The sequence below is a fragment of the Nothobranchius furzeri genome, chromosome 2 (assembly GCF_043380555.1).
Source record: "Nothobranchius furzeri strain GRZ-AD chromosome 2, NfurGRZ-RIMD1, whole genome shotgun sequence".
NCBI lineage: Eukaryota > Metazoa > Chordata > Actinopteri > Cyprinodontiformes > Nothobranchiidae > Nothobranchius > Nothobranchius furzeri.
Window position 1 is genome coordinate 48,778,994 of NC_091742.1, and position 25,504 is coordinate 48,804,497.

Sequence of the window (25,504 nt, forward strand, 5' to 3'; positions counted from 1 at the left end):
ATCCACTGAAACGTGCTGGATTGCAGCTCTCCAGGAGCCCTGGGCTTAAGTTACAGTCTGCTGCATAGAAAGTTATGAAAATACCCCATGAGAAAATTATTCTGTAATGTGTTCAGCCCACTAAAACTGCCCTGATTTCATTATTTACTGATACTAGCTGCTCTTTTGGTTGTAGGTGTTGTCATGGTCTGCGTCAGCCCCCTTCCTTTATGTGCCTCCTGGTGTCCTCCATCCCTCTCTAGATTTCCTCTTGTGTCCCTTTGTTCCCCCAGCTCCTCTTGTGCTCCACTCCAGGTTCTCCCCTTGTGCTCTCTTAGCGCCCTCATGTGTCCTTGTCTGCATACCTGTTATGTGTCTTATGTTGTAGCCCTTTGGCGCCCTCTTGTGTCCTTTTTCTGTGTGTCAGTTTAGTGTCTGATGTTATCTTTTTTGCTGTTTCCTCCCAGGTCAGCTCCAGCCTCGTTGTCCCCAGCTCAGTGTGTGTATGTACTATGTCCTCCTCCAGCTAGTTTGTGTGAGTCCTTCCCTCTGTCTTTAGGAAATTGTTGTTTAGTTTTGTGTTAAGGCATTTGCCATCCTCTGTTTCTGTTTTCCCCATTGAGTTGATTAGTGTCACCTGCCTTCCCTCCAGCAGCTCACCCCACACACCTGCTTCTTGTTTCCCTGATTGCTCCTCCCAGTGTATTTAAGCCCTGTCTGTCTCTGTGTTCTTGTCGGTCCATTAATGTTTGTTTGTTGTTCTTGTCAGGCTTGTTCCTGTTCCTAGCATCTAGCGTTCCAGTGTCTCTAGTCCTCTAGTGTTTTTATTGCTCAGTTAAGATTTTTGGGTTTTGGCTCCCTGCCTTTGGACTACTCCCAAATAAAGGATTTATTTTCATCATCTACCTCCTGCCTGGTTCATCTGGTTTTCTGCATTTTGGGTCCTAAACATCCTACTACACCAAATTGTGACAGGTGTCCTCTGGTGTCTGCAGCTGGTCTCCTGCTGGTGTCGTCAGGATCAGGAGCTTCCAGAAGAATGTGCCTTTCAGTGACTCTTTCCCCCTTATTTGTTATATTAATTAAATAAATCTCAATTTATATATTTCCTGTTTTTGTTCATGTCCATAAGTACTTAAACATGCTTGAAATTAAAACGAGATTTTAACAGTGAGGTGCTAGTTTAATTCATCACAATAGAGCTAGTTAAACATGCAACAAAAAAGTGATAATCAATGTAATTTATAAATATCCATTAAAATATCAAAACTGGAAACTAAATGAGATATTTGGCAGCACAAAAAACTTGTCAAACAATATTATAATAATTGTAGGCAGACAGGAGACAGAGCTGATGGAGGTTCTCAGTCATCGAAGGATGGCTAAAGGCTTTCCAGGAACAGGAGATGTGGTGTTGTCTCTTCTCTCTCTATTCTGCCAGATGAGCTGATAGGTTACAGGTGTGTGAGGACATCCTCATGCTGTCACAACCAGATGACAGGAGTTATCAGGTGATCAGCCAGGCTAATGATGAGATGCAGAAAGAAAACAAATCCAGGACAGTGTACAATAATAACAATAATATGTGGTGTTGCTCACCTTATGTGCTCTTATAGAGTATTAATGTGTGCCTGCCTCATGGTGTAGAGTCCATATGTTGCCGAGTGTCCTGCAATAATGCAGGTTATTAGTTAATTTACTTTTGATAGCAAAGAACAAAATATTTAATGTAAAAGTTATTTACCAGGTGAATCAGCTCACACGTCACCACCAAGTGTTACAGGGCCAGAATCAGTAGCCTCCGTCATGATGTCATGATGCAATCACATACTTATTTAATTGTTAATATCTTAAAAATTCTGAAATGTTTTAATGTTTTTTTACCTTGAACAGTTCACTGAGCTTGCACTGTCACTGAGGTGGAAGCTGGAATCAACAGCAGACACCTCACATCTTGGTCTTTTCAGGGGTGTGGACGGTGCTCTGGGACTTTCTGGAAGATGAATTTCCGTCATGGTTCCTGTGGGTCACCAGACACACAGAGGCTGTGAGCTCTATTCTGGGTGGCTATGTAAAAAACAAAGAAGTAGCACATTTATAAATGTTTAAAAGAGCATAAAATCATGTGTAACAATAATCTGTAAAACAAATTAAAACTAGAAGGTAATAATACAATGTTTACATAGATTATTAAAAATAACTCACCTTTGCTACGCCTTTAAGGCTTTACGTCAGCCTGGACAAGTGCATTCTGACAGCCAGTGTCTTGGGTAGATTTAGCCTGAAAAAAAATTAGAAGCACTTTGTTGTTGGAGTTTATAAAGTCAGATAATATACAAAAGAAACATATAGGCGCTTTATAACATTCCTAGTGTTTGATCGTTATTATAACGTAATAGTCAGTCACATATGATGTGGAGAGCCTGAAATGCGACCTCCTGAACAGAATTCCTCACGGAACCGGGTCACAAGCTGGATTTCACGCTGTAATGCTGTCTGTCAACTAGTGCTGCGTTAGAGCCACTGTTGCAGAATTACCGACTGACACAAAAACAACCCGAATTTTCTCCGTGCCTGACAGTTGGTCATGTGGACCGTTTTGTCGGCCAGGGCTTCGAGATATGTTCCGATTCGCCACTGATTCTAACCTTACATCCCGTTCCATATTTTGTGAACTTGACAAATCAGCCCGAAGGCAGCGCAGGCTGATATTAGCTAAATGGAGTGAACCACGTCTCTCAAACTTTGCATTTAGGTAGGGAATTGTCTTTAGAAGATGTTAAAACTTTTATTTAGCTTACTCACCTCAGACTGGAGCCCGCCATGGTGGGGGAGCAGAGTCGCTGGGCTGCATCTAAATCACAGAAGAGCCACGGTGGGCACAGCCTCCCTCTTCAAACGGAGACGTGCAGAATCGCGGGTAAAATGCTGGTTGCAAACTACAGCACCAGGCGGGAGCTGACTGTTTTCCAGACACCGATTGCGCGCAACCACTGGCATCTAATTTCTAAGTCCAGCGGAAATGAGTGCAACCCCACAGAGCCACCGCAACCATACACCTTCTCACCATACTAACACGATATGGAGCACTAAACCTGAACTACTTTCCTAATTACACTAACAGCCAAACACTAACTAAACTACAATATCCAACAGCCAAGCTAACACTAAATAAGTATGTATAACACTAAAAGCTACGCTAAGGACTAGGATATGCTAATGCTATATGCTAATGCTGAACTACCGCTAACCTCCTACACTCGCTTGCAAATCCAACTCCCAACTCGTCACAAGGCGTGGCCGAGACTCTCGTTGCTTTTATAACTTTGACACAGAGCTGCTACGTAGTACTCTACTGGTTTACGTAGTATCTTACTCTTTGGCCATTGGCTAAAATTTATTCAAAATGACTCAAATTCTATGCTTTAAGCTGAAGCTGGCACTATACTGTGGTATTTAGGCAGAATTTTTAATTTTTAAAGAAAATGCACCAAAATGCTAAAATAATGAATACACACATTTAAAACACTATTAGACACTCATTTATACAGTTCACCGGCAAAAAAAAGTTAATTTAGACGTTAATTGCTCTTTAATTACCTCAAAATATTTCAGTTCCTTTGACGCTTTGTCTGGATGCATTTTGGACAAGTGCTCCTTAAGCCGGGAGGGTTTCATTGCTTTGTTTGAAAAAACTTGTTCACAAAGCAGGCGCATGGGGAGTTGTGGATTCGTGGGTGAAGGAATAATTCTATACCGAAGGTAGTCCACATTGTACTGTTGACACTTCTTTTTATTCTGAGCCATTGTCTGTTATGAATGTCCTGTATCGCTAGCGCCCACCATTAGCATCTCAGCGCCCCCTTCAGTGGCAAAAAACTTTCACCGCCCCCTTATATAGTCTGAACGCCCACTGGGGGGTGCTACAGCTCCCATTGAGAAACCCTGTATTAGTCCCATATCTCTACTCAGCATTTGCAAGGCTCGTCTTTCCTTATTCATGAGGGGAGGCCTGAAAACACTTCTGTCCAACACTGGGTCCATAAACTCATTAAAATCCCCCGCCAGGACTATTTCACCTTCAGTATTGCCCAGTATTTTATTCACCTCATGGAAGAAGATTGGATCTCCCTTGTTGGGTGCATATATGTTGCAAGTACTAACCGGACTCCTTCTGTTTCTACTCGGGTCGAAAGAATCCATGCTTCGTATTGATGTCCACAATTCTTTTATTTCTCTCTCACAATCATGGAGCACCGTGAAAACTAGAAACAAGTAAATTAATATCAATAGCATATATGATATTCATCTCAGCCACTTATTTCTTTTCACAAAGTGCACAAGTGTTAAACAAAGAACAGTATAACGTTTTTTACCGTGTACGCCTTGTAAACCCAGCAGTAGAAAAGATGCGTATTCCAAAAGTCCGCCGTGTTACGGCTTCGTGTCGTCTCTCCCACGACTCACAGGAAGCGACTACCTCACAACAATCTCAACAGAAACATTTCTTATAAGAAAGATGTATCACTCCACTGCACAGGTACACAATATGAGTACCAAAAAGAAAACAAAACAGAGACAACGTACCGATCTCCGATGCGCTGCTGGTGTTGTCATGGCAACCAACACAAACTTTTCAACGTCAGTTACACTCCCACCAATTACCTTTGATTATTACAATTGCGAATGTAAATACACTTGTATTGTTCTTTAAATCAATGTTAATTCCCAAGCACCATGTTGTTATGTTAAAACACTCTTGCATTGACATAAACAATATTCTTTTCTCAACAAATGAATTCAGCAAAATGAACAGAATTTACATCTCCACAACATGTGCATGAAGTACAGCATAATGACAACTTGTATTTTAGAAGGGAAATCTAATCAATGAATGACATATTTTTCTCATTTTTTACCAGGACCACTAATTTCTGAATGGGTCTTTGAATGATGGATGGTTGGATGAGGCGTTCGCCTCTCTTTCCTAATTTCCGATCACCAGTCTGGATTGTCACCTTCCGTACAAGTCCATCATCATCCTCATGTGCTTCCACAACCCTAGCGAGTTTCCATTCATTGCGAGGAACATCTTCTTCTTTGAGAATCACAATGTCACCCACCTCCACATTACGTCTTGGTGTACGCCATTGCTGTCTCAGAGCAATATTGGCCAGGTATTCCTTTCTCCATCTGTGCCAAAATTGCTCAGTCAGATATTGGACCCTTCTCCACCGTTTCTTAGCATACAGGTCCTCCTTTAATGTGCTGCTCACAGATGCCAAGGTTACTGCTGCAGTTAACTCTAGTCTCAGTATGGTGACTATTTTGGTTGGTGCAACCCTCGCCTTGCCCATGACCAAGGAGCAGCATACCCTTTCTCTGCTTACTACTCTGATGTAAGAGCACTGGCCATACCCTTGACTGCTTGCATCAGAGAAATGATGAAGCTCGGCTCTCTGAATCTCACCAAGGCTGTCAGGTATGAAGCATCTTTGAATTTCATTTCTTTCCAGGTTCTCCAAATCCTTCATCCAAGTCTCCCACCTTAACTTCAAGTCTTTGAGTAGTGGCTCATCCCACCCTGTGCCTCTCTGACATATCTCTTGCAGCACTCTTTTCCCTTCAAGAATGACTGGGGCTAGAAACCCCAAAGGGTCATACAAGGAGGCCACAATTGAGAGGATCCCTCGGCGCGTTGCCGGTTTCTCCTCAAGTGACACCTCCGTAGCACGCGCTGCAACCTCCACTGAGTCAAGGACCTCTCGACTGTTGGAGAGAAATTTGTGAAGGTGCAGCTTTCCTTTGGCACACACAGCTTGGGCATCTTTGACCAGTTCAATTGCCTCACCCACCGACTTTACACTTATGAGACCATCGTCGACATAGAAATGTTTCTGTATGAAGCTAGCTGCGGAGGGGTACTCTTTCTCACATTGGCTGGCAAGGTGTTTCATGCCATAATTGGCACAGCCAGGGGAGGATGATGCTCCAAACAGGTGAACCTTCATGCGGTACTCTCTGGGTTCTGAGTTTGTGTCTCCATTTTCCCACCAGAGAAACCGCAGGTAGTCTGTATCATCCTCGCTCACATGAAACCTGTGGAACATTTTCTCCACATCACAAATGACTGCAATGGGATATTTACGGAAGCGGCACAGCACAGCTGTTAGGCTATTTGTGAGGTCAGGTCCTGTTAGCAGATGGTCGTTTAAGGAGGTGCCTTCATACCTTGCAGAGCAGTCGAAAGCCACTCTGATTTTGCCTGGTTTTCTGGGGTGGTAAAATCCTTGATGTGGGATATACCACACTTTCCCCAGCTCTGCTTGGTTTTCCACTTTATCTGCATCTCCATCCTTGAAGACACCTTCCATAAATCTCACGTAGTCTATTTTGAATTTGGGATCTCTGTCCAGCTTCCTCTTTAGATGCTTCAACCGTACTAATGCCAGCCTTTTGTTGTCTGGGAGATGTGGACGTGCTTTGAAAGGGAGAGGCATCTCCAGGTGACCCTCCTTATTTTGTTGGCTCCTCTCTTTCAAGATCTGCAGGAAGCATATATCTTCTTGAGATATGCTTCTGTCACCAGACTTTGTGTCTGCAAAATCGGACTCTAGGGCCTTGATGACAGCAAATGGCGTTATGGGTGGCATCTCTCTGACAGACACTCGATGGCAAAAACCAGTCACATCTTTAGCTTGCACACGCTGTGGTGCGCTTCCCACAATGCTCCAACCAAGGTCCGTCTCAATAGCATAAGGCTCATAGTCGCCCCCAGTGATGACCCTTCTTGGAATTAACGCTCTGGAGCAGTCATATCCAATCAACAATCCAACACCACAGTCCATCAACGGGGGTATCTCTTGGGCCATGCTTACAAGGTGTTTCCATTCGTTGGCTGTCTGACAAGTGGGAATATGTGCACGGTCAAGAGGAATGAAGTCCCTTGTGTAGGCTGGAGGCAAATTGATGGAAACGTTAGAGGAAAATCCTCTAACTTTGAGCTTACATACTCTTTGACTCTTCACGACTGAGTCTCTCCCCATCATGGTGGAAAGTTTAAGTTTCACTGGTTCCATTGCTGCTTTTAGCTTTTCGCACACCTCCTGATCAACAAATGTGTGACTGCTTTGAGTGTCCAATAGTGCATACACTAGGGTTTCAGTGTCCGGAGCACTAAGTGTTGAGATCCACACTGGGACTATCATCGACATACTCCCACCTTCACCTCCACTCACACAACATGATAAAGATGACGTACTTTCTTCCACTGCACCCTGCGTTGATGATTCTCCTGCTGTAGAACGATCTTCATGCAATGGCGTTGGGTGACTCTTTTTGCATATGCTACATGTGGACCTGTTTCTACAGTCTTTAGAATTGTGACCTTTTCTTAGACATGCAAAACACAACTTATTTTCAAGTATGCATTTTTTCTTATCCTCTACAGGCATGTCCATAAGCCTCTTGCATTTATGTATGGAATGGTTCTCACTACAGCAAATACACTGGTCACTATTGTAATTTTGTGTTGGTGTGTTCCATTTCTTTGGTTTCTCTGCATCTCCCAACTTGATTTGACCAGGGTCAGATTTGGTGGTGGAGTTTGATGGAATTGAAGGTTTCACATTTGTGGCAAACGTGTTTGCTTTTGAACGCTTCATTTCTCTTGGTGGTGCCTCTGCAGAGTGCCTTAAGGCATGTAAGGATGACACTGGATTGCATGCTATGCGTGACTCCTTAGAGACAAAGGAAGCAAACTCATGAACGCTTGGATAGTCGTTGCCCCGATCTAGCTGCTCTGTAACATAACGGTTCCATCTACATGTCACCCAATCAGGAAGCTTGACTAATATTTTCTGATTCTCCTCGCAGTCGTTAAGAGCCTGTAAGCCCTTTATGTGGGGCATTGCATTACTACATGTTTGGAGGAAATCACTGAACTCTCTTAGCTTGAGATATTCCTTTCCTCCAATCTTCGGCCACCCATTTAACTTCTCTCTGAAAGCCCGCTGTACTACAAAGGAATGGCCATATCTAGCATTTAACCTATCCCATGCCTGTTTATAGGCTTCTTCATCTTTTCTGTAGAAGCTGCCTTCAAGAGAAGATTTTGCCTCGCCTGCTATGTACTTTTGCAGGTAGAATAGCCTGTCTGCAGGGTCAGAGCATCGTCTCTCTATGAGGGCTTTGAAGCTCATGCTCCATTCTGTAAACTTCAGAGGATCACCCGAGAATACAGAAGGTTCTGGAGTTGGCAAGCGGGTGAGAGCTAATGACTCTTGTAGCGATTTGACCAATGATGTCTCACTTTGCACAACCTGCTGTTGAGGGTCTGACCTCATGAGGAAATTACTATGCAGTGATTTTCTCCAAAATGACTGTGCTTAAATTGCTCTGAAAAAGCAGATAATAACATCAGTGCCAAGAGACACTTCATTTTCCATGATGCTTTGCATAGGGAAACAATGTGATGATGTCACCGCCAAGGCGGAGCACGGTTCTGTACATGCGCAGAACGAACCACAACAACCAGCTCAAAACTATAAGTTTCAGCGAAAAACGAAACTTAACTGTTCTTATGCCCAGTTCACTGGCTGTAAAGGACACGCTCATTGCTGCTGCTCTGATCAACGTGAGCCAGCGGGAGGCTGGCTGCTGGAGCAGATCAAACACCGAACGCTGAAAAGCTGGGTTGGAAACCCAGCAAGCAAATCTACTTTTTCTGCATTTCTCCAGCTGAGCTGATTCCGTGGAGAGACACTCGTGGGGAGGAACAATGGAGTAAATCATCTGACCAGGGATGCCTTGTTTTGCCCCGGAACAGCTGTTATCTCCTGCAAGTTTTTATTTCATTTAAACTTTTACCTTTTCTCGTCTCCTCTAGACCAAGATAAGCAGTCGACCGCGTGACTTGCTTCAAATTATCAGACGGTTTTCTCTATCTTCCGTAATCAAACACGTTATAGATATATATCGTGAAGTAAGATCTTTTGTTTATTGTTTATTTAATCTGGGTTGTTGTCGGTAAGCTGTGGCCAGGGTGCCGACTCTGTTTAGATTAAATAATTAGTGACCTTTGTTGTTTAAGAGTCTAAACTTTTGAAGTGTTAAAGTTAGATTACTGTGAAACTGAGTTTAAGAAAAACTTTTCCTTTGCATTAGAAAGGAGAAATGGACACACTAAGTTCTCCTGTGTATGCGAGAGGGAGGGGGGAAGAGCCCCACACACACTCACAGCTTACAATCATTGCTCCAGCCTTATCAGACACGCACTCACATGCACGCGCACACCTGCGCTGGGAAACAAATACCCATTCATTTACACCACATACACACACTCACACACACACTCATACGTGTTTTTAGTGTTTGTGGGGACATCCTCCATTACACACACACACATCTCCAATTATATCAAATTGTTTTGCATTATTAATCTCCTTGTTTAATTAAATGTTATAAAATTCAGATTTGTCTCCAATAGATTTCTTGTGTCGATTCAAAGTCTCTGCTCCTGACGGATTCCACCCTTTTGATAGACTGATAAGAGTTTGGATTCATTTCCCTTTCTAATTAAAGGGAATGGTGCCCCGTAGATACGTAAGAGTATCTTAATTAATTAATACATCGGTAAATGTTCCCATATTTACAGAATTTATTGAAGAATCCAAAAGTAATTAATTAATTACTAATTACTCGCTCCTAATTACCCCAACACTGCTGTTCTTGATCTGGGATGTGGTGAGCGAAGGGGTGTGCATCACTCACTTTGCTGAATGGAGGACTGCGTGTCCCATCCCTTTCCTCTTCTTCAGTGTAGACATTTAGCCTTGCCTGAATTACATCAATGTCCCTCTGGTTTTCCAGTTTTCTCAACTGCTGACGTTGAGCTTCGATGGCAGCTTCCATATCAACCTCGGCTCTCTTTGCAGCCAGCTGAGCAGCCGCTTCCTCCCTCATAGCCGAAATGCTAGGTGACTCTGAGAGATGTTTAGAATTGTGACAGCTGGGTGCAGTAACTCTGGAAGCTGTGGATCCATATATGGACCTAGCATATTCATTATCAAGTAGCATGCGTAACCTTGATCTTTCTGCCACTGTGTCAAATTCATCTTCATCTTCAGTGAGACGTACTCTCATCAGCTGCAGCAAGTCGGCCGTCACGGCTGAGCATGCATCAATCTTTCTTCGAATTTCTTGACTTGGTGAGGTTTGGAGTCGAATTCTGTCATACTGTTCCTTTAATTCAGACTCTAGCTTCTCAGCCTCATCCATCATATTATACATGTCACTCTCAGAGCATACTTGCTTTAACCTTGTGCGAATGTCTCTTACGTTGCTTCTCCACTTCTCATATGTTGCTTTGAACCTCTTCTCCTTTTGAGTTAACTCTTGATCTTTCAGTTCCTGCATTTTTGGTGTTAATCGCCTTTCACAAGAGGATTTTCTTGTTTTTGTCTCAGATTTCTCAGACACTACACTTTTTTCCTCTTTCATATCCCCTGCATCTTGTACTTTTGACATAACATTAGGATGACTATGGTCATCTTTAGACATTTTCAGACTTTAAAAGGGGTATCTTATGAAGGGACAAGATATCTAAGGTAATTACAAGAATGGAATGGATGCAATAGGTGGAGAATTATTAAAATTAACACAAGGCACCTTAGCTTAGTTTCTTACATATGACAGTAAATAAACTTCAGTTTCAGCCTTCTTAAAGCTTGCAAACAATAAGTAAGAAAACAACAATAAGTTCCAGTACTTGAACAGATTGTCCTTTTTTTTTTTCTTTTTTTTTTTTGGTTACACAGTCTGAAGTTTGAACACAATTAATTTCTTGTCCATTATAGCAAATTTGTAGCTCATGTTCTATCCATCAACACAGGAGGCATAACAACTGCATAATATAGCCTGATGACCCACGCTTCTTGAAACCGCTTCTTGAAGTGTCCACTGAATATGCAGCTCCTGATTGGTTGCTCCAAAATGCAAAGCAACATGTCCACTGAAGCCTGTAGCTCACTGTAGCTTGCTGCAGGATGACGAGAGCTCTGCACACCGAAGCCTCCAGATGGATTGGGCCAACGTTTTCACTGTTTCTACTCGGGTCGAAAGAATCCACGCTTCATACTGATGTCCACAATTCTTTTATTTCTCTCTCACAATCATGGAGCACCGTGAAAACTAGAAACAAGTAAATTAATATCAATAGCATATATGATATTCATCTCAGCCACTTATTTCTTTTCACAAAGTGCACAAGTGTTAAACAAAGAACAGTATAACGTTTTTTACCGTGTACGCCTTGTAAACCCAGCAGTAGAAAAGATGTGTATTCCAAAAGTCCGCCGTGTTACGGCTTCGTGTCGTCTCTCCCACGACTCACAGGAAGCGACTACCTCACAACAATCTCAACAGAAACATTTCTTATAAGAAAGATGTATCACTCCACTGCACAGGTACACAATATGAGTACCAAAAAGAAAACAAAACAGAGACAACGTACCGATCTCCGATGCGCTGCTGGTGTTGTCATGGCAACCAACACAAACATTTCAACGTCAGTTACACCTTCTATTACTGCTTCCACACGTATAATTCAGCCCTCTGTATCTTTACTTTGCTTTCGTAAAATGAAGCTCACATTTTTGTGGACCAGGATCATAACCCCATTACATTTACTCGAAAATGAGCTGTGAAATAGATGTCCCACCCATCCCACCTTGAATTTCCCTACTTCAAGCTCCCGCATGTGAGTCTCCTGTATAAAAACAATATCTGCGTGGTTATTCTTCAAGAATGTTACAACTTTTTTCCTCTTAATTGGCCTACTGCATCCATTTATGTTCCAAGAAATCAACTTCAATTGTCTGTCAGACATTTAAACTTTTAAATGCTACCACTGTCTTCAGCTCCTTGCAGAAAATAATCCCGTTTCCAACATCTACATTAACAAATTTATACCAGCCTTCTTCTGAACCCACAGAACATAGAACAACCCAGACAACAAAAAAAAAAATAAAGACAAAAAAAAAAATATCCGGCTGTTCCTAGACAACCAGTGTCCATGTGGTAAACTCTCTTCGGTGTTGAAAAACCATGTGAAAAAAAAGAAAATAAACCTCGTCATGGTCCGCGGGATTAACGCCGTTCCCATGGTAACCGTCCAATGTGCCGGGAAGCTCTTCATCATCCCGCACTGCTCTTATCAGTTCAACCAGAATGCACAGATTTTGAAGTAGGCAGCTCACCTTCCTCTGAAGTTCACATTGCCTCCTTCACTGCTCCTTTATTATCTTCTCCGCTGATTCCACAGTGTTGCAGCTCACATTTTTTCCCTTTCATCTGAAATGCAGCATCGCCGGGAAAGCCAGAGTGTATCTAATATCCAGATCTTGCAATTTACGCTTTACCGAGGCGAAGGCCTTCCGTCTCTCCGCCAGCTCCTTCGACATGTCCGGGAACACAGAGAGGCGGCATCCCTCCCAAACAATCCCTTGCTTCTCCTTAGCAGCGCCGATCACCTTGTCCCACGCCGACTGCCTCAAGAAGCGGATCAGTACCGGCCTCTGGGATTGCCCTTCATTCGGCATTGGCGCCATCTGTCTGTGCACCCGCTCCATCTTCACGCCGAGGCCCTCAGCCAGGATCTTCCACACGCATTCAGGCAACGTTCCGTTGGTTCCAAAGGTCTCTCTTAGTCCCACCAGTCTCACATTATTTCGCCTGCTGTGGTTCTCGAGGGCTTGTATCCGGTTCCACATCTTCTCCATTTGTTTGTTCCCACTTTCCTTATCTTTCTGAAGCCGTTCTGACGTCTCCTCCAGCTGCGTAATTCGCGTTTCGACCTCACCGAGCCTCTCCTGCATTGCTGTCACCGTCGTAGTCAGCTCGGCAGTAGCCTGTTTAATAGACACGACATCTGTCGCAACATTCTGGAGCATTTCACTCATTTTCAATATTTCTGCAAAGTCTTTCCAGGCTGACTGTCGCAGTCATGGGTGCTGGGTTTTCTCCCGCATCGCTGTCGTCTTCGTGAACCTGGCCTTTCCGGGTACACGCTCGTGACAAGCTTTTAAAATATTTCGACGTCGACATAGCTTTGTAATCTTTTCAGACTAAATATCAAACATACGGAGACTCAGTACTCCCAAGGAACAATATTCCACCAGTATAGTTGCGTTTTTCAGCTAAAACCCTGTTAGTAGCATGTGCGGGGAAGAGAGCTCCCTAGCTTGCGGCCATCTTGGAAGCTGCACCCACGTGACTCAACCTTTTTTCTCCGTTCTCATTGTTGAAAAAATCTTATCGATCGCATTGAATGACCAGCTTATCAAATCCATGGTTAGTAAAAAATAAGAGGTTTTCAGAAGAAATGCAGAGAAGCGCTCTGTGGGCAGACAGGACAAAGAGCCTTGGGAAAAAAAAAGATAAGGTAGCGAAAGAGGGAAGCGTCTGTACTCCTCGAGTGCCAGATTAAATGCACATAATCAAACTGGCATATAAAGGGTTAAAATTTAGATAAACACTCAACATTTGATTTTTTCAAATCAGAACTGAAGTTGATCCCAAGATTTAGACCCAAAAAGCAGAAAAAAATATTAATCTGGACTAGGGCTGGGCGATTTATCGATATTTTTAAAATATTGGTATAATTTTGAAACAAGATATAAGATGATTTTATATCTTTATGTCAATATAACTGGTCAAACTGCTATGCTAGCGATTAGCCGCTATGCTACTGACATGTTGCTCCATCTTTAAGCGGCTATTACATGTATTCTTACAAGTTTGGTCAATCTGAGAGGCTCTGGGTAAATGTGCTGCTCTAAACTTCGCATTTGGCGTCCTGGTTTTAAATTATTTGGGGACGTTTAACGTCAACGGAGTTCTGTTTTCCATCCTGCTTGTACGGAGAGATGGCCAAACCCCTCCCTCCCCTTTGTAATGAGGAAACAACTACGGATAGCCGGAGTTGCCAAATTACCTCAAACGTATTGTAAGGGTTTGAATAGTAAACTATAGGGTTACCGTTTTATTTTGAAGGTTAGCTCAACGGGTGAGAAATGTTGTTCCGTTTTTTTCCGCTCTGGTTTGCTATGCTAGTAAATACTCTGTTACGAATGATTCTGTAGAAAAAGTGAAGAGTTTGTAAGGCGTGGGTTACGGCAACAGTAGCCCGAAATTAATACTCATAAATGAGCAACCAGAGCCTCTTAGTCATTACAGTATAATCGCTGATAGGAGTCAATACAGTTAGGGTTAGGAGGAAAAATATTGAGATATATCGTATATCGGAATTCAGCTAAAAGATATCGAGATATAAGCTTTGGTCCATATCGCCCAGCCCTAATCTGGACCATTTTTAAAGCTGTTTTAAAAATGGACGTTTTTGTCCTCTAATGGTTCGAGTGTATAGTAAATTTTAATTCTGTTGCTATAAAGTGCAAAGAATTCAAACTTTTAGATTTTTCATAACATAATCAAGACTGATTTGTACTAAACACCCCAGGCAAAAAAGATGTCTTTTTTAGAAAATAACTCTGTTTTAGTGTTTTTTTTTTCTTTTCTTTTTCATAAATTACATCAATGACTGAGTATTCAAACTGGCATTTCAGGGGTTGAAAGCCTCAAAATGATTGAATTTTTTTATGTTTGAGCAGGGCTGAAGTTGTTCAACAGATTTATGAAAAAAAAGTAAAAAAAAAAACCATTAATGTATACATTTTTATAGCCACTTTTACAAGCGTACGTTTTTGTCTTAATGACTCTTTTGTATGAAAATTAAAGTGAAGCCTGAGGGTTAAGTCTCAAATGATTTATAGAGGCTCAAAGTTCAGTTTCCAATTGTAAATACATTTCATTCTACTGTCAGTTTAAAGAAATAATACAACTGTTTTATGTGTGAAAACAAAGTTACAGCTGTCTGTCATTCACATAATATGTTTCTATGTTTCCTACAGATTTTCAACAGGTGGTTCTGGTTAAATAAGAAGCTTCGGATGAACTGAGTGCTCGTGTCAACCACCAGCACCTAGATTTTCTCCACATAAAGGAGGAACAGAGAAACTCTGGTCTAGTATGGAGGGAGAGCATCTCCATTTGAATAAGGAGACTGATGCTGCCAGGTTTCAATCCTTTAGCCATAAAACACATTTAAACAAACACATGAGAGTCCACACAAAGGAGAAACATTTTGCCTGGGAGCACTGTGGACAAAGGTTTCACCAAAAGACTAATTTAACCACACACATGAGAGTCCACACAGGAGAGAAGCCTTTTGCTTGTGAGCTCTGTGGACAAAGATTTAGCAATCAGACAACTTTAAACAAACACATGAGAGTCCACACAGGACAGAAGCCCTTTCCTTGTGAGCTCTGTGGACAAAGATTTAGCCAAAAGACAACTTTAAACAGTCACAGGAGAGTCCACACAGGATTGAAGCCTTTCACCTGTGAGCTCTGTGTAAAAAGATATAGCGAAAAGACAACTTTAAACAAACACATGAGAGTCCACACAGGACAGAAGCCTTTCGCCTGTGAGCTCTGTTTAAAAAGATTTAGCCAAAACTCAAATTTAAGCAGTCACATGAAAGTCCACACAGGACAGAAGCCTTTCGCATGTGAGCTCTGTGTGAAAAGATTTAGCCAAAAGGCAACTTTAAACAGTCACATGAGAGTCCACACAGGACAGAAGCCTTTTGCCTGTGAGCTCTTTGGACAAAGATTTAGCCAAAAGACAACTTTAAACAGTCACATGAGAGTCCACACAGGATAGAAGCTGTTCACCTGTGAGCTCTGTGTAAAAAGATTTAGCCGAAAGACAACTTTAAACATTCACATGAGAGTCCACACAGGACAGAAGCCCTTTCCTTGTGAGCTCTGTGGACAAAGATTTAGCCAAAAGATAAATTTAAACAGTCACATGAGAGTCCACACAGGACAGAAGCCTTTTGCCTTAGAGCTCTGTGGACAAAGATTTAGCCATCAGACAACTTTAAACAGTCACATGAGAGTCCACACAGGACAGAAGCCTTTCGCCTGTGAGCTCTGTGTAAAAAGATTTAGCCGAAAGACAACTTTAAACATTCACATGAGAGTCCACACAGGACAGAAGCCCTTTCCTTGTGAGCTCTGTGGACAAAGATTTAGCCAAAAGACAAATTTAAACAGTCACATGAGAGTCCACACAGGACAGAAGCCTTTCGCCTGTGAGCTCTGTGTAAAAAGATTTAGCCAAAAGACACATTTAAACAGACACATGAGAGTCCACACAGGACAGAAGCCTTTCGCCTGTGAGCTCTGTGTAAAAAGATTTAGCCGAAAGACAACTTTAAACAGTCATATGAGAGTCCACAAGGAACAGAAGCCTTTCGCCTGTGAGCTCTGTGTAAAAATATTTAGCCAAAAAACGCATTTAAACAGACACATGAGAGTCCACACAGGCATTTTGCTTTTTTTCGGTGGAAAAGATTTAACCAAAAAATCAATTCAAACGGTCACAAAAGAGTCCTTAAAGGACAGAAGCCTTTTGCTTGTGAGCTCTGTGGACGAAGATTTCGCTTAAAGAAAACATTAATTAATCATCTAAGCATCCACTAGGGCTGAACGATCTATTGCAGGGGTCTCCAACCTTTTTTGGCCCTTGAGCTACTTTTACACAATGAAAGTACAGCAGAGTTACTGCCATATGATTTATTTACATTGATACTTTCCATGTGTGAATGTGCTTATGTTAAAAATGCTATACTTACTACATTAACAAGCACTGTACTCACAAGTTGATTTATCTGTATTTCAGTACATCAGTATATATATATTTTAAAAGTAAAAGTAAACTAGTGACATTCTGTAAACCAAATTAAACAAAACATTTAGGTTTTGAAACTAATCAGATACTTTCAGATAATGAATAACAAATCTACTTCATGTGAATGATTGGGTATTTTTTTTAGAAGGTTAGTAACATAACTTTTTAAGCACACAGGAACAGCTAACCTGTAAAGCTGATTATATGTTATATAAAATACAAGCTAAATGTGATGAAAACACAAAAGTCTAAATTCTAAAGTTAAGTTTTGCTGCGTTTATTGCTGACAATATTAAGGTTGGAGGTTTATCCTTTTTTTCTGCATCTTGTAGGTTTTTTCTCCGCATGTCTGAAGGCTGTGCATTACACAGAGCAGAGAGACAGAGAGCAAGAGACCAGAACCAAAAGAAATGATCACATCACACCAATCTTAAAATATTTACAATGGCTTTCAGTAACTTACAGGATTGATTTCAAAGACCTTTTACTTACTTTTAAATCATTAAATGGCCAACGACCTCTGTATATAGCAGAGATGTTTGAAACGTATCACCCTTCAAAATCACTTAGGTCAGCAGATAAATCCCAACTGGTACAACCCAGAGCCTGCACCAAGCACGGAGAGGCTGCCTTTAGCTGCTATGCGGTCCGTCTCTGGAACTGTCTTCCAATAGACATCAAGACCTCTCCCACCATTTCCATTTTTAAATCCAGATTAAAAACTAAACTTTTTCATGATGCCTTCCATTAATCTATCCTTGCATCTGTGCTCTACTAGGTCTTTATCTGTACTGTGTTAAATTTATTCTATATGTATTTTATATGTATACCTATTCTGTGCTGTTTTATTGTGTATTATTGTGTAATTCAAGTGGATAGTTGTAATAAAGTGTAGTTATTCTGTAAAGCAGTATATAATAGGAATTATTAATAAAATAAAAACTAGAATTAAACCTGAGTCACATGGTAATAACAGTTTAAGAATGCAGAAACTATAATACACTAACTTACTAAGTAATTACCATGTAAGTAAAGTGCTGCCAATAATTGTACTTAATATGCTTTTATTTTTGTGTACAATGTTCTGTGTCCGTATTCTTTGATTTTATTTTACACAACATGATGTAACATTTTAACTGTTTCATTTCACTTGTGATTGTTTTAACTATGTGAAGCAGATTGTGCTACGGTTTTGTGTATGGAATGGGCTATATAATAAACTTGACTTGAGAGAGAGTTCACAATCATGTTTTATTAGTAAATGAGACACTCAGCTGAAACTGGGGGAAATATATGATGAATCTAAATCACAGGAGATGTCCAGAGTTTTTAAAGCCCGTGTTCATCATGTTGTGGGGGGACCACAAGGAGGCTACACTCACACCCAGTTCTTGGGACCACAGACATATGTATTGACTTGGGACTGTTTGTATGTAAATATTGTTGACTGCTTGGCCACTTGATCAGAACCAGAAACGTATGTGTAACAGACCATCTGGGTGTTCAAGGGGCTGTATGTGGAGGGCAACAAAGAGGCTACGCTCACACCCATTTCTTTGGACTGTTTGTATGTAGATGTAGCAGGACTGGTTGGCGTCTCAACCAGTTGATCGGCCAGCCTATCACACATATTAATAAAACCAGCCCACCATTAAAACATATTACAGATAACGCTACTGCTTGTAATATAAAATAAATGCACACTATTTAAGACATTTAACTGCACGTGTGCGTGTGTGTTTGCACTGAATGTGTTCGTGCACATGGTTCACACGTGCGACGATCAAGAACAAAGTAGAAATTCACCAAAAGAAAGTGAATTGACTACATATTAATTTGGTACAAGTGTGAACCTAGAGCCCCATGACTGTTATTATTTTAGGTACGGAGAGTGATCACGCTAGATCAAACAATGGGCTGAGACAATGTCTTCCTCCAAACTTGAGTTTATTTACACACAATGCATGAAGCAAGTTCTATATATAAAAAAAGGAACAAGACAGTTAAAAACCCCAGAGGGGACTAATGACACCTTCTGCTGGAGGAGGGAGGCAAAACAACCAGGGCTGTGTAACATGCATTTACTTAATACACACGGCAATCATGCAAACAAGAAAAAGAATAAAAACATGCACTATTATCCACACCAACTGGTAATACGGCTGAGCCCTCTCAAGTATGCGGCCCTCCACAGCCAACCTTCTAGTCGTCACAGACCCCCTTTCTAAAAGTGACTCACAATGAAAACATTAGGAGTTTCATAAAAGGAAAAATAAGTATAACAAAATAATCAACTGAACAAAAACAGCAGTGCCAGCGTTTTCTTTTAAAAGGAAGGAAATAATTATTAAACTGCTGATTTCCTTCTTTTTCAATTAATCAGCACACGCTTACCTGTTATGTTTCATGGGAAGGGCCCACAGACAATGGGTAATCGGCACATCCACACCACTGATCCTACAGTGCATTTATACACACACACACACACACACACACACACACACACACACACACACACACACACACACACACACACACGCAGCAGAAAGCCACAGCCTTTCCAAACAATTGTATAAAAACTAAAAGGATCCCTTACCCGTAAAACCAATCCTCCATTCACCCAGTGTACAGCTCAGACACGCTGCCCCACCTGTCTGTCAGGACACCAGGTAAACGCTCTCGCGCAGCTGGACACAATCGGGGCTTTTAAAGAGCCGGTGTTCTGAGAAAACGTCCTACTTTGGCAAAACGTCCTACCCGTAGGATAATTTTACGGTGTTTTACATGACAAACCCTAACCCAAAAAATCAAGTATCAACGTCAATAAAAAGTAGTAATACTTACAACTTACCTATTTTCCTGCAAATATGACAACGTGCATTCCCTTTTTGTGTTGTGCGCATGCGCGCACATGCTCAGGAACAACGGGTAGGACGGTTTACGTGGGGAGGAGGAGTGCAGCTCTCATAGAGAACAAACGGCCATCTGTCACACAAGCATGCTCGCTCTCGGCGACTTTCGCTCTGTGATTTAATCCCAAAATGGACAATTTCTTTATGTCATGTCAAGAGAAGAAACAAAACACTTTCTAACGCCTTAACGCCTAGGTTTTATTTACCTGTTCAGTTTTGGCGAGATGTGCTAGCGGCAGCAGGAGTATCCGGGATGTAGTCCCATCTGTTTCTAAATAAACAAACATGATCCGGAACAGAAAAGATGCAGAAATCAAGCAAGGGGCGTAGCTCACTAAGCGCAGACATCGCGTTAGTTCCGTAGGAACCACAGAAAGTCCCATCCTCAAGAGTAGGAGCTAAAATGGTTCTAGGAACTACGGTAAAAGGTTCCTAGTTCCTACTGTCGAACGCACGCAAAAGGGGGCTGGAAAGGTCCTAGGAACTACAAAAGGTTCCTACAGTCCGAATGCGCCTTATGAGGACACATACAGCAATTTAATAAAATAATGTGGTTCAGAGTCTCCAAAAGCCACACATGCCTGCCTTTGTTTATCTTATTATCAAAGTCAAAGTCAGTTTAATTGTCACTTCTGCCTCATGTACAGGACATACAGAGAAATGAAATTACGTTACTCTCAAACTCTCGCTAGGTAGAAAATAAACATTTTGTGTAAAAACAGTAACCAAGTTCAGAGAGACTGTGGGGGAAAAGAGAGGAGAGGTGGGAGAGCCGGGAGGGAGTTAAGCGTCCTAACTGCCTGATGGATAAAGCTGTCCTTCAGTCTGTTGGTCCTGGCCTTGAGACTCCGCAGTCTCCTCCCTGATGGCAGCAGCTCGAAGAGGCTTTGCACTGGGTGAGTGGGATCAGCCGCAATGCGAAGGGCCTTTTTTGTGAGGGGGGTGTTGTAAATGTCTGGTAGGGAGGGGAGAGAGACCCCGATGATCTTCTCTGCTGCTCTCACTATATGTTGGAGGGTTTTAAGGCAGGAAACATTGCAGGCTCCGAACCACACAGTGATGCCGCACGACAGGATGCTCTCGATGGTGCCTCTGTAGAAAGTGTACAGGATGGGGCTGGTGCTCTTGCTCTTCTTAGTTTGCGGAGGAAGAAGAGACGCTGCTGTGATTTCCTCGCCAATGCTATGGTGTTGTTTGTCCAGGAGAGATCCTCTGTAATGTGCACACCCAGGAACTTGGTGCTGCTCACTCTCTCCACAGACACACCGTCGATGGTCAGAGGAGCGTGCTGAGTGTGTGCTCTCCTGAAGTCCACAACAATCTCCTTGGTCGTCTCCACATTTAGAGAGAAGTTGTTTTCAGCATACCATGTGGTAAGGCGGCTCACCTCGTTCCTGTAGTCGGTCTCAACCCCGTGGGTTATGAGACCCACCACTGTTGTGTCACCTGCGAACTTGATGAAGAGGTTAGAGCTGTGTAATGGTGTACATTCGTGGGTCAGAGGAGTGAAGAGGAGGGGGCTCAGCACACATCCCTGGGGGGGCCCCGTGTTTGAAATGATGGTGCTGGATGTGTTTCTGCCGACCCGTACTGCTTTTGGTCTTCCAGTGAGGAAGTCCAAAAGCCAGTTACACAGTGAGGTGTTGAGACCCACCTGGACCAGTTTTTGAGTAAGCTGTTCGGGGATGATGGTGTTGAATGCTGAACTAAAGTCTATGAACAGCATTCGGACATACGAGTCTTTTTTGTCCAGATGTGTGAGTGCTGAGTAGAGTGCAGTGGAGATGGCGTCATCGGTCGAGCGGTTGGGCCGGTATGCAAACTGGAAGGGGTCCAGGCAGGGGGGAAGAACAGACTTGATGTGTTGCATGACTAACCGTTCGAAGCACTTCATAAGGATGGGAGTAAGTGCAACAGGACGGTAGTCATTAAAGCAGGAGGGAGATGATGTTTTTGGGACCGGAATAATTGATGTGGCTTTAAAGCACGTGGGGACGACAGCCTTGATAAGTGATGTGTTGAAGATGCCTGTGAAGACATCAGTTAGTTCCACTGCACAGTCTCTCAGTGCCCGGCCAGGAATATTATCAGGACCCGGAGCTTTGCGTGCATTGATCCTGCTAAGGGATCTCCTTACGCTGTCTGGGGACAGAATCATCAACTGGTCACCAGGAGGAGGTGGAATCTTCTGTGCTGTGGTACCGTTTTGCACTTCAAAGCGAGCAAAAAAGGTGTTCAGCTCGTTCAGCAGGGAGATGGTGCTATCACAGGTCCGTGGAGGGGGCTTGTAATCTATGATGGTCTGAATGCCCCACCACAAGCTTCGTGTGTCTCTGCTGTCTTTGAAGTGTCGGGATATTTTCCTGAAGTACTGTCTCTTAGCCTCTCTGATACCACGGGAAAGGTTGGCCCTAGCTGTCCTCAGGCTCATCTCGTCTCCTTTCCTGAACGCGATATCTCGCTCCTTCAGCAGCCTGTGGACCTCTCCTGTCATCCATGGTTTTTTATTTGCACGGACAGTTATGGTTTTAGTTATTGTTACATCCTCAATGCATTTCTTGATGTAGGCTGTAACAGTCTCTGCATACTCCTGGAGATCAGTGGTGTTATTGTAGGTGGCAGCCTGCTTAAACATGCTCCAGTCCGTGGAGCTAAAACAGTCCTGTAAAGCATCTGAAGACCCTTCTGGCCACACTTGTATTTGCTTACAAACCGGTTTGGTGACTTTAACGAGCGGTGGACATCGCGGTCTTTCGCCCAGCGGCTCGGGGATTTCCACATTCCTGAGAAGTCCTTCAGATTTACAGTACATGTAAACACTACACCGCCCATCGAGACCGAACTGACGCTATCCTCCCCGGACCGTACCGACGCTAATGTGTAAGTGGCAATTAAGGCTCCATCAGATGTTGTTTTTCATCTGGTGGTGGGGTCCAGAAGCAGCTGAGATGCTGACCTCAGGGCTCTGACTGGGTCATGATGCTGTAGCTAATCAGACACATTTCATTTCCTTAAAGAGTCTTTATCAGTTGGACCAATCAGAATTTGAGAAGTTGAAGTGGGCGTTTATCAAAGACCTCAGACACCACTCCTTTCTCCAACACTTAGAGGTTATTTCACCTAATGTGGAATAAAATGTCAAACATTTATGTGATGTGACTATATTAACCATTAACAATAATATTAAAGTGTGAATATATTGATAATTAAACATTAAAATCAACAAATATACTAATCTGGTGTAAATTAAGATCAGGAATAAATCATTATAGGAATTCAATTCTATTCAAGTTTATTTATATAGCGCCAAATCACGACAAGAGTCGTCTCAAGGCACTTCACATTATAAACATTCTAATTCAAGTCAGTTCATTAAGCCAATCAGAAATAATGTTTCCTATATAATGAACCCAGCAAAGTGCATCAAGTCACTGACTAGTGTCAGTGACTATACAGCAATCCTCATACTAAGCAAGCATAAAGCGACAGTGGAGAGGAAAACTCCCTTTTAACAGGAAGAAACCTCCAGAGAATCCTGGCTCAGTATAAGCAGCCATCCTCCACGACTCACTGGGGATCGAGAAGACAGAGCAGACACGCACGCACGCACGCACGCACACACACACACACACACGCATACACGCACACACACAAAGACAGTAATGTGTCCATAGTTATATTGTGATGTCTTAGTAAATATTCTATTTGGTGAAAGATAAACTTTATTGTATTTATCCTAGTGGATCTATAATTAAACGGATAAACTAGTATTAGCACGTCTAACGTCAAGGAAAGCAAAAAGTTATCATCAGGAGAGGGAGAATGTTTTAGTGGTTAGCAGCAGTGTGCTAGTCGATGGCCCCCTCCATGAGGCCACCACAGCTCAGCAGAACATCGTTGTTGCTTCTTCTGGGGAGAAAAACACTTACAGAGAAAATAAAGTTAACAGCCAAAATTTCAGAAAATAGTACAGTTAAAGAGCAGACTGTAGAAGAAAGCAGTAGAGTGTGAGAAGTGGTCAGTGTGTCCTCCAGCAGTCTAAGCCTATAGCAGCATAACTACAGAGATAACTCTGGATAATCTATCCTATTTAGATGGAGGCATGTTGGAGGCAGGGCAAGGGAGAGCCGTCTTTACCGACTGTACACTCCACCTCCCTGTACTCCCCCACTTGTCCAGATTAAGGCTAACGTCAGATTTTAACCATAGGCCCATCAAATAAAAATGTTTTAAGCCTATTCTTAAAAGTAGACAAAGTGTCTGCCTCACGGACTAAAGCTGGGAGCTGGTTCCACAGGAGAGGAGCCTGATAACTAAAAGATCTGCCTCCCATTCTAATTTTAGATATTCTGGGAACCACCAGTAGACCTGCAGTCTGAGAGCGAAGTGCTCGGTTAGGAACATATGGAACAATCAGATCACTGATGTATGATGGAAGCTTTTATAGAATATGGTCTGTTAATCTGTTCTATTTTGTTTTAATAAACCTTCGCTCACCTGCGTTCCAGCCTTCCTGTTTTTGATTCTCAGTCATCAGCTGTGCAGCACCATTTTGTAAGTGGGTGATGCACAGAGTGCTCTGCTCTGTAAAATGAACACAAGAAGCTCCTGGCTGATGGTAGTTTCTGTCTTTGTGTCCAATGATGAAGCCTGTCTCCATTGTCCTATCACTAACCCATGGTGCTCTGGAGACAACCTGTCCATAAACACCTCAGAAACTGAAGACATGATTCTGGACTTGAGTGAAAAATACAACAGTTACACATGTATTATATCTTTAGACCGAGTATTTATTATATTATATTACATATGAGGAATATTTATTCTAAATAGAAACTTATTTTTTACATTTGCCCATCAGAGCTCAGTGAGTGGAGAAAACAAGTGTCCCCCTCTGGTGGCCGCATTAAGCATTACATGAAGCTATAATGACTAAATCAGCACCTTCCCAACACTTTTTATTTGCTTCTCAGAGCTGCTAAAAATAAAAGTAACATCAGAAGTTTCTATCACATTCTTTATAGAAAGTAAGATTTTTTAGTTTGTTTGAAGTTCATAAAGAATACAACTGGTCAGATTTAGATTAAAAACATCATAAAGAAAGAAGTATTTTACTTGTTTTTCGTGGCTTTGAAGAGACCACCTAAAATAATAAAAATATAACACATGTTATGTGTTTTATTAGTCCCATTCTGAGCACACAGGTGTTTTATTATGCTCCAGCAGGTGGCGCTAGTGCACCTTTACGCTAGTCACCGACCACCTGAAGAAGCAGAAACCGGAAGCTGCTAGCTTAGCTAGCTTGTTGTTGTTCTGGTGTGTGAGGAGAATATTTGAGGCTCTGCAGTAAAAATATCTTCACTTCAGTCTCTGGGAGAGTTGATCAGCTAAGCGACTAACTGCTGCTGCTGCAGAAATCTTCTCACCAGGCTGTGGAAACTTTCTTCTCCTCCTCAACAACTTGGTGGAGTTCTTTCCAGAACCAGAGAAGATATTCTGCGGTCTTCGTGACAATCGGAGATCCAGAATCAGGTTGTGGGTCAGAAAAGCTTTTCTGTAGACTTCCTGCCCTCTGGATCTGCTGCTGTTCCTTTGGCCAGAACCAAAGCGTTGGATCTTTAATCTCCTGCGTTGTTCTGAAGCAGCATCTTAATCAGCTCTCCTGCTTTGTTTCTATTGCAGCTGTTAGCTAAACACGGCTAAAGAAAACCTGCTACCACTTCAGGATCATCCATCAGCTGGGACTGATTCATCGTGTGTTCTTCACCACCTGGACCCGGACAGCATGGACACAGGTA

General features: G+C 42.3%; 2 protein-coding genes across 10 annotated transcripts in view; one reads left to right on the forward strand and one right to left on the reverse strand.

Moving 5' to 3' along the window:
* The window catches only part of LOC129163042 (gastrula zinc finger protein XlCGF57.1), a 436,254-nt gene that overhangs the window by 183,565 nt on the left and 227,185 nt on the right, over positions 1-25,504 (reverse strand). The window lies entirely within an intron of this gene.
* The window catches only part of LOC139063649 (gastrula zinc finger protein XlCGF57.1-like), a 28,730-nt gene continuing 28,183 nt past the window's right edge, over positions 24,958-25,504 (forward strand). For 6 of the 9 annotated variants that reach the window (XM_070546178.1, XM_070546175.1, XM_070546182.1 and 3 more), the window contains exons 1-2: positions 24,963-25,238; positions 25,389-25,501. The gene's annotated coding sequence lies outside the window, so the exon portion shown is untranslated. Of the gene's footprint in view, positions 25,246-25,388; positions 25,502-25,504 lie in introns of all 9 variants that reach the window. The other 3 variants (XM_070546198.1, XM_070546199.1, XM_070546183.1) reach the window with 2 other exon arrangements.